The sequence below is a fragment of the Poecilia mexicana genome, unplaced genomic scaffold, assembly GCF_051168715.1.
Source record: "Poecilia mexicana isolate PSO_F unplaced genomic scaffold, ASM5116871v1 scaffold_3, whole genome shotgun sequence".
NCBI lineage: Eukaryota > Metazoa > Chordata > Actinopteri > Cyprinodontiformes > Poeciliidae > Poecilia > Poecilia mexicana.
The window spans coordinates 37,213,869-37,222,858 of NW_028263372.1; the positions used below are offsets into that span (position 1 = coordinate 37,213,869).

The following is an 8,990-nucleotide window of genomic DNA, read 5'->3' on the forward strand; positions in this document are numbered from 1 at the left end:
GCTTTGTTGCTACTGTTAGTGGAAAAGTTTGTGACCAAAAACAGAAAGAATGAACTACGGCAGAGGATTAGGGAAGAAAAATTCTGACTTCAAAACTTTTATTTTTCCCAGCGGCCCTAATCCTCTTCCATAAGGAACCGCCCAGCTGGACAAACAATAAGTGATAATAATGTATTATTATTATCATATGGATTCATGTTAGATGATTTTACAGTAAGTCACCTGCAGACAGAAACCAGCTGAAGCTAAATCTGTTGAAAACCTCCTTTTATTTTTGATGTCTTTTTTTAACATCGTCCCTGATAAATAATCAAACTGGCAGTCTATGGAGGACCAAAACTGACATAGTAAGAAATAAAAGCATAAATATATATTTAGTTTTTCCTTTTCCTTACACGAGTCTCTGTCACGTAATGTATATATTTTCTTTTTCATTTCCCCTAAAAGTGCATTTTTGTCAAGAAAAGTAAATATTTTGTTTTGTCTTTTCCTTATACCCAGCTAATACAGGTAAATGGACCGAACTTTATAAAGTGCCGTTCCACAAAGTATTTTAAATTAATACTTATCATTGACACATTTTCTCACACATTAATATTTTTGTCAATCAAAGAAATGACTAAAGACAGTTTCTAATTTTTGATGTGATTAATTGTTTTGGGCATTTCTGATAAAGAGCACAATGTTTTGATAGAAATTCTTCTGATAATTTTTATATTAACATTGATGAACAGACACTTTTACAGTGTTTAAAGAATATATTTACATAATTCCATAATTTAATCTACATTTAAGGTTTCAAGACAAGAAACAATTTTCTTGTATTTATATTTTTATACATTATTGAGAAATCCCCCCAAAAAAGTTAGACAGGGAGTCTCTAAGAACCCTCTTCTCCTCATCCCCCCCCCACACGTCGTTTGTAATCCATAGGGGGGCCCAGAATAAGTTTGGAAACCACTGGGCTACTGGGCTGAAGCCGAGGATAAAAGAGAAATTATCCAAAATAGAAACTACATATATGTTTCCTTGACATTCATAAAAAGCCATTTTCAGCATGTTGGGCTCTGACTCGTAGCATCTTTATAGCTAAATACCGACATGGAGAAGCTGAGCTGGAAACAGACTGAAGAGCAGCAGCTCCAGCTCTGATCCTGACTGATCTTTCCTCACTAAATCCTCTGGTTTCTAATGAACTTCTCCTCTAACAGCGGTTTCTCATCAGCTCTCATTAGAAAACAGTGTGAAAACGTTAGCCGCTATGCTAACAATCAGCGGTTATTTCGGGCCAATTTAGCTACATAGGAAATATTTTTCTGTTGTTTAGAAGCGAATTTCTGGCTGCAAAGTAATTCTGATGTTTCATCCTTACCTGTGGAAGGTGATGCCAGTGAATCCAGTTTGTTTCGTAAAACGGTTTATTTTAAATAACTTTAATGTTAATGTTTTCTTCAATAGCTTCCATATTGTGCCACACTGACTAGAAATCAGTGTGTAATTGTTGTACTAAAATGTATATATGCGGCACATGCATTTTTATTCTATTTTAACTAAATTTTTATTTTTGTTACCTATTTTTTATGTTTAAATTTAGTATTTCTCTTCAATAGCTTCTAGGTCATGTGATCTATTGAGTCAAAATCAGTGTGAAATTGTTATAGATCTATACTGTAGATCTATAACTCTAGACTCTTCCTCTTTAGGTCCAAAAATAATAACTTCAGAAAATATATACATTACTTGATAGAAACTCATGTGTAAGGAAAAGGAAAAACTAAATATATATTTATGCTTTTATTTCTTAGGTCAGTTTTGGTCCTCCATAGAGTCAGTCTGTCGGTCAGTCAGCCCGATCACCCGGTGCAGTTCATTTCAGCGCCAGCAGGGGGCAGCAGCGCTCCATGGCTCCTCCGGTTCCACGGCTTGCAGCGGGGTTGCGTAAGACACGTGATGAAAGACGCCGAAACACACACACACACACACACACACACACACACACAGTCTGTGGTTGATTATCTCGCTCTCTTATCGATCCATTGATCATTCTGTCACATCAGCTCACGCCCACAAGGCTTCTAGCAGGCCGTTGCCATGGTAACAGCTCTAAATAGACCCAGACTGCATAGAGTTCAGCTTCATCTGGGAGGAGCAGTCAGAGGACGGCATGTTGGACTTCACTGACCTTTGACCTCACAGGTGAGATCTCTCCAACCAGTCAGAAGATCCCAGTTAACCCAGTTAGATCACTGGTTCTGGTTGAGCCTCCAGCAAACCTGTCAGACATCAGGGTGTACTTACTTTCTTCATCTCTCTCTTCTATAAATAACGCCAGTCTAGATCAGCTGGGTGTTTTCTGGAGTCAGAACCTGGACAGGGTGTACTTACTTTTCACCTGCTGGTGGTCGGTCGTCCAGCTCAAAGTGTCTTTGAGCTAAAAGATGTTTAAAGCTTAAAATGACTAAAATACATTATTAACAGAATCTACACAGAAAATTTAAAGTTTCTTAAAAAAGGAAAAAATTACAGTTAAAATAAATTTGGATTATCTGCACTTCAGTTGTTTCATCCTAAAGTGTCCAAATGTTTTGATCCTTTATTGACTTTATTAGCTGAAGTTGTTAGCATGAGGCAGGAAGTGGTTAGAGTTCAGGTGAATGACCTCTGACCCCAGGCTGTCTTCACATACTGACGTTTTCCTGTTGCTGTTTCTGGATAAAACCTGAACGAAGCTCAGCCTGAGGAGCAACTGGAGGCTGGCAGCCCGCCAGGCTGATGAAGCACTGGAGGTAAATTCATCCGTCCATCTCGAGTCTCAGGTTTCAGCCCCCCGGCCCCCGTCCTGCTGACTCGGCTCTTTCTCCCTCGGATCAGCAGAACCTCCAGAACCTCCCAGCTGCTGTTTCTCAACCTCTGGCCCGACTTCCAGAGGGAAGACGGACGTCCTCACAGCGGGACGGACGAGACGGGCGTCCTGGACTTGCGCAAGACGAGTGATGGACAGACGGCGACCTCCTGACCCCGGGGTGACCTCGAACCCGGCCCTGATGTTCTGCAGCGGGTCGGTGCGGTCCAGCAGCAGATCATCCTGTCACAACTGGGATTATTATGAAGTTAGAAACAGAAACTCTGAAAAATATTTTGTCTTTTCTGTCTTTTGTGTTCAATGTTCAGATGTATCCGAAAACCAGAAACGGCTCAGAAAGACTTTAACTGTCCAACTCTTCACTCTGAACCACAGCATCAACTCAGGACTTTGACTAGACCATTGTGCTCTACAGTCCAGTTTATTAGTGAAAAACATTTCAGCAACAAGGCAATTCAACGTTCCACAGAAACATCATAAAGTCACCAATTAAGAAACAATAAACGTCACGTTTTGTCTCAGCAAATGCAAAAAGATAAGACAAAACTGGGTCTGGATGCTGAACCAGAACCAGAACCAGAACCTGAACCAGAACCTGAGAGGTCTGAAGGTTGATCCAGCAGCAGCAGATCTTTAATGAAAACATGAGTTTCTCTGGTCTGAGACTTTAATCCTCTGGTCCTAGAAATGCTCTGCAGCTGCTAGAAGGCCCACTTTGGAACCGGCTTTATGTGGCTCTGGAGGGTCAGGTCAGAGGTCAGAGGTCAGCCTGATCTCTAGTTTACAGCTGGAACAACTGAAGCCGACTCTAGATCTATAGCTCTAGAGCATTCCTCTTTAGGTCCAAAGATAATAACTTCAGTTCTTCCATGATGGACATCACTCCACTGGTCCAGTTTGTCACTCCACTGGTTCCAGTTTGTCACTCCACTGGTCCAGTTTGTCACTCCACTGGTCCAGTTTGTCACTCCACTGGTCCAGTTTGTCACTCCACTGGTCCAGTTTGTCACTCCACTGGTTCCAGTTTGTCACTCCACTGGTCCAGTTTGTCACTCCACTGGTCCAGTTTGTCACTCCACTGGTTCCAGTAGTGACTGAGACGGCCCAGCAGCAGTCTTCATCCTGTTGGCTCTCGCTCCACCTATTGACCAACCCTGCTGGGATTTGACCTCTTGACCCCGGCTGCACGCCTCAATCAGAGCCTCGGCTCAGAGGAGGCCGCCCCCCCCCCGACCTTTCCCCCACTTCCTGGGCCAATCAGAGCTTACAGGAAGTGGGTGAGGGGTGGCGGTGGGTTGCTCAAGCAGCCGGGCCTCCTTGTTCTTCCTCCTCTGCCTCCTCTTCCTCACACTCTGAGCCGTGTGTTTCTGCATCGCCGCTCCCCGGGGGAGGGGGGAGCTAACGATGAAGAGATGAAGTGATTAACGAGGCGCTGCTGACGGCGCAGCTCCGGGAGGCGCAGCGCTCCGTCCCCCAGGACCAGAACCGGTCCAAACAACCGGCAGCTCCCTGAATCAGCTGGATCCTACATCTGATCCGAGATCTGGACTCATCTACATCTCTGATCCAGTCTGGTGGGTTTCAGCAGAACCAGAGGTTCTTGTTCATCTCACCTCCAGCTCCTGTCGCTAACCTCCTGTAACCATGACAACCAACAGGTAAGTGACGGAGAGCGTTAACTGTAGCGGTGAGTAGACAGTCTCAGTCCTTCAGGCGCTCGGTCTGTGCTGATGAAGCGCCCCTCGCCTCAGGATGCTGAACAGATCACAGATCTGTTCAGTGATCCTAACAACAGCCTCACCACAGGGGGCGCTGATGATCCCGATGCTGACCTCTGACCTGATCGGATGTTCACTTTGGCCCTCTGCATCACCATTTCCATGGAAACCACGTGACACCAGCTTCACTGAGACAAACCGAGCAGCCGCGCCGTCCAATCAGGAGGCAGGACACTGGAGAGCCGCGCCGTCCAATCAGGAGGCAGGACACTGGAGAGCCGCGCCGTCCAATCAGGAGGCAGGACACTGGAGAGCCGCGCCGTCCAATCAGGAGGCAGGACACTGGAGAGCCGCGGCCACAGAAACATTTCGACTCTGCCAACGTTTCCATCGACTCTTAAACGGATTTTTTTTTACTGCAATTTAAAGTTTAATTTATTCACATTTCTGTTAATCCAAACTGATTTTTTCTGTATTTTTACATCTGCTGGTAAATTCATGTTATATTCATATTAAAAACAGAAATTATAGTGGAAAATGAATACTACATGTTAAATATGTTAAAACAAACTGCAGAGTTAAGTCATTTTTCAATAATCAATAGTTTGGAGTCAATAATTCAAACTCAGAAATTTGCATAGCAACATTAAGGAAGAGCTGCAAACACCTGACCAGTATAATACTGAGTTCAACCTGAGATGCTACGCTAGTGTAGCATCATGCAGTTAGCATGACGCTACACTAGCGTAGCATCATGCTAACTGCTGCGGTTTTAGCAATCTGCAGCTCCTGTAACAACATGGCATGTAAACTGGAAAAGGCTCAAAGGTTTCCGTGGATTTTAAAGTTCTTCAGTTGATTTAGGAGGGATGGAAGGCGACCTTTGACCCTCAGGATTTGACCCCAGAAGAGATAAAATGGCATTTAACTCGGAGAAAGTTCAGGTTAAATCTAAACGTTTCTGCTGCTGAACTGGTTCTGGTCCGTTTAGCAGCTTCTCTGGTTCTGATGAACTAGGCTCGTGTTTCCAAGTGTCTGTGATTTGACTAGGCTGGATTTATGGCTTCTCCATAACAACTGCAGCCGCTCACATGAAATAACTCATGTTTAGGGGAAGAGCGGGATCAGTGGAGCCGCCTGGCGCTGATTAGTGGATGTGGAAGAACCGAGACACTGATTGGATCCAGCAGGCGATTCAGCTGCAAACTGATGGGTCTGGATCCAACATGGCCGCTGGGGCCCTGTCTCTCCTGTTGGACTCGATGACGGGCAGAAAGCTTGGAGGCGAGAGGATCAGCAGACCGTCTGGTTCTGATCCGCAGAACCCTCACCTGTCCATGTAACCATGGCGTCTGTCGCAGCCAATCAGAGCCCAGAAGCCTCTCCCTTCTCCTCCACTTGGACGGCCTTCGTCCTCCTCTTCCTCCTGCCGAGGTCAGCGCTGCCGCAGGCAGACGGCCAACCTGATTGGCCGAGCTCCCAGTCGCCACGGCGATGCAGACGACACGTGAACAGCACGCTTCCAGTGTTGCTCAAAGGTCCCTGGGCAGACCCCCCCACAGACACACCGATGTGTTCAGAGGTCACACACACACAGACTCGTGTTTTCGTGTGTTGTGGGGACTTTCTATTAACTTCCATTCATTCTGCAGCCCAACCCAAAGCAGCATTTCTGTTCACCAAATGGCTCCCACAAAATCCTGCTTCTGCCTCTCAAACACCATTTAAACTGACCAAAAATAAAATCTCATAAAGGAACTGGACAGTTTTTTGTTGCTTTGCCTTGTCGCCTGTTTTCCCAGCAGCGCCACCTTCAGGAACAGATTCTCATGTCGGGCTGCACCTTTTAACTCGACGCTGCGTTTCCATTACTGATGACCCAAATCTTTGTTGATATTCTGCTAAATTTGTCGATTTATGTCGATAAAACATCATTTTTAACTGCGTCGTTTCCATTAATATGTTATTCATCAATAACATATTGATGAATTAAACTAACATCAATATGTTTGTTCACATGAGAAAAACATGGCGGCAGCGGCATCAGAGTAGAAGAACCAGAGAATCGTAGGCGGAGGCCTGAGGCGTCACCGGTTCGACTCCTGGCCTGGTGACCTTTCACCTTTCCCCCTCTGTCTGGATTTTCATGCTGAGTTGCTGCTTTAACTTGGAGGTCATTGTGGGAAACGGGCTGATCTGGAGCTCACCGTCCTGATCATGTCCTCCACCTGCCTGCAGGGGGAGCTACAGAGCCATCTGCTCACCTGTACCACCAGCAGGTAGCCGACCTTGCTGTGAATGCTGAGCAGTCTGTGTCTCTACGATCTTCCCGTCTCCTCCTGATCCTCCTGGGATCCATCCGATTCCTCTCGTCGCTCCGCAGCTCAGCCAGCCTCCCATAATTCCTTGCAGCTTGATCAGCAGTAGATTTACGAGCTGCTGCGGCAGCTGGCGCTCCGTCAATCATGTGACCTCATCAGAAAGCTGTCAGAGCGGGTTACCTGCTGCTAGCCGCGCCCTGCCAGGCCGCAGCGCTGAGTTATGGTTCGGCTTTAATGCGACGCAGCAGCAATGAAGCAATGAAGAGCCGTAAGTCATGACACCCACAGCGGCGCAGGGCGGAGGCTTCTTCACACTGCTGGACCGGTTCCACCCGGTTCTGATCCGCTCTGGGTGCAGAAGAGGTCCACTTCCCGCTGCATGCTGGGAAACAAGGACGGAATCAGGCTGCTACCTGCAGGAAGGGTCAGAGGTCACCATTTAGACCCATCAGAAGCTCACAGCTGGAAACCTGACTTAACTTGGTTTACAGTTAATTCATGTTTGAATTGTCCGAGTGCTGGAAATGTGCTACATAAATAAAATGACCTTACGCTTTCACTTTATTCATCCTTAAAGGACAAAAATTAGCAGCAATAATTTGGGTAGTTTAGTCAAAGAAAAATCATTTTTTAAAGTGATATTTTATTTATTCATTTATAAATGTTACAGTTTCAAACTAAAATTTAGTTAACGAGCTAAACATTTGATATTTAGTGGGCTAGCTAAATATTTAGTTCCGAACTAAATGGTTAGCTCAGAGCTAGCAACACAATATTTGAAATGGTCAAAATACAAGAAATGAATCAATCCCTCCAACAGCTTGGAACGTTTGGGTTGTATTCACATCAGGATGGCCAAAGACAACCACACCGGTTCTGGGACGTTGTCTTGTAATAAACTCTCTTCACCAGCCTTACAAAGCCGGACGAACGGCTGCTAGTTTACCAACCAGTTGTGGTTTCTGACATTTGTAATATGGGCAACCACCCAGGGCGTTATCTATTTAGGGATGGCAGGAGACCTCTGCGGATTGTGGCACAGAGATGAAAGCAAAACGGAATGAAGAGTTTGAATGGATACTGGTTCAATTTATTTCAGCTCTAAGTATTTAATATCTAGGTGTTTTTATGGGAATGTGGATCTTTCAGATCAATTTGAGAAGCAATTTTGAAGGTAAAACTTAATGTTTTTGTGTCATGTAGCGCAGGGTGCTGGTCTTGGTCTTGATTTGGTTCAGTGGTCTAGACTACAACTCTGCTACGTGGCTCCTCGGTTCCATGTCCTCCCCCACCTTTCTGTTGGTTTTCTTTCAAAATAAAAGCCACTAGTGGCAAAAAGTGAAGTTCATGCTAGGTTAGGACAGGAGATGTTTCCATCCCTGAAATTACGATGCATAGAATCACATGTCTAAATCTAAGCTATGTTACAGAGTAAATAGAATAAAAAGCTGCTTTATCTGTGGCATTGTTCATTAAAACGGCACATTTCTGATGTATTAAAATTAAATACAACAGGTACACTTACTGATATTGTATTAGTGATTAGATAATGCATTTAGCAAGTACTTTTACTTTTAATACTTAAGTATTTTTAAAAGCCAGTACTTTTTTACTTTTACTTAAGTACATTTTTTGAGTACTTTCTCCACCACTGTTTATATGTAATTCTTTCACTCTGTCAAAGTAAGATACATCCTAAATCTTCTGTTTTTGTTTTGAAAGTTTCCTAAAGACACGATGTGAGGAAGAAGAGGGAGATAAAGAGAGACGGATTCACTGCAGCACGGATGGATCTCAGCTGCTGAACCTCTGGAGCTGGAAAACAGCCGACAGATAATTTATATTAGGCTATAATATAAATGTTTATATGTATATATACATATAAACATGTATCCAATATATATTATTTATTAGTGTTTGTATAGTTATATAAAATATGTATTGATATTACTAAATAATGTATTAAATAAACTATGAACGGCTGTGTGCTTTGTAATATGCTCTTCATACATCGATATCAGAATATTCCATTCCTATTCTATTGTTATAGCCACTAAGCATATTTAAATATGATGAACTATGTATTAA

At 44.0% G+C, this 8,990-nt stretch overlaps 1 long non-coding RNA gene across 1 annotated transcript; it reads right to left on the reverse strand.

Moving 5' to 3' along the window:
• Window positions 1–2,557: 2,557 nt before the first annotated feature.
• On the reverse strand, window positions 2,558–7,455 carry LOC106911729 (uncharacterized). The gene is made up of 2 exons (XR_001416696.2): window positions 6,846–7,455; window positions 2,558–3,094 (listed from the first exon to the last, which is right to left on the reverse strand). It is a non-coding gene; the product is annotated as an uncharacterized LOC106911729 (long non-coding RNA).
• Window positions 7,456–8,990: the final 1,535 nt, after the last annotated feature.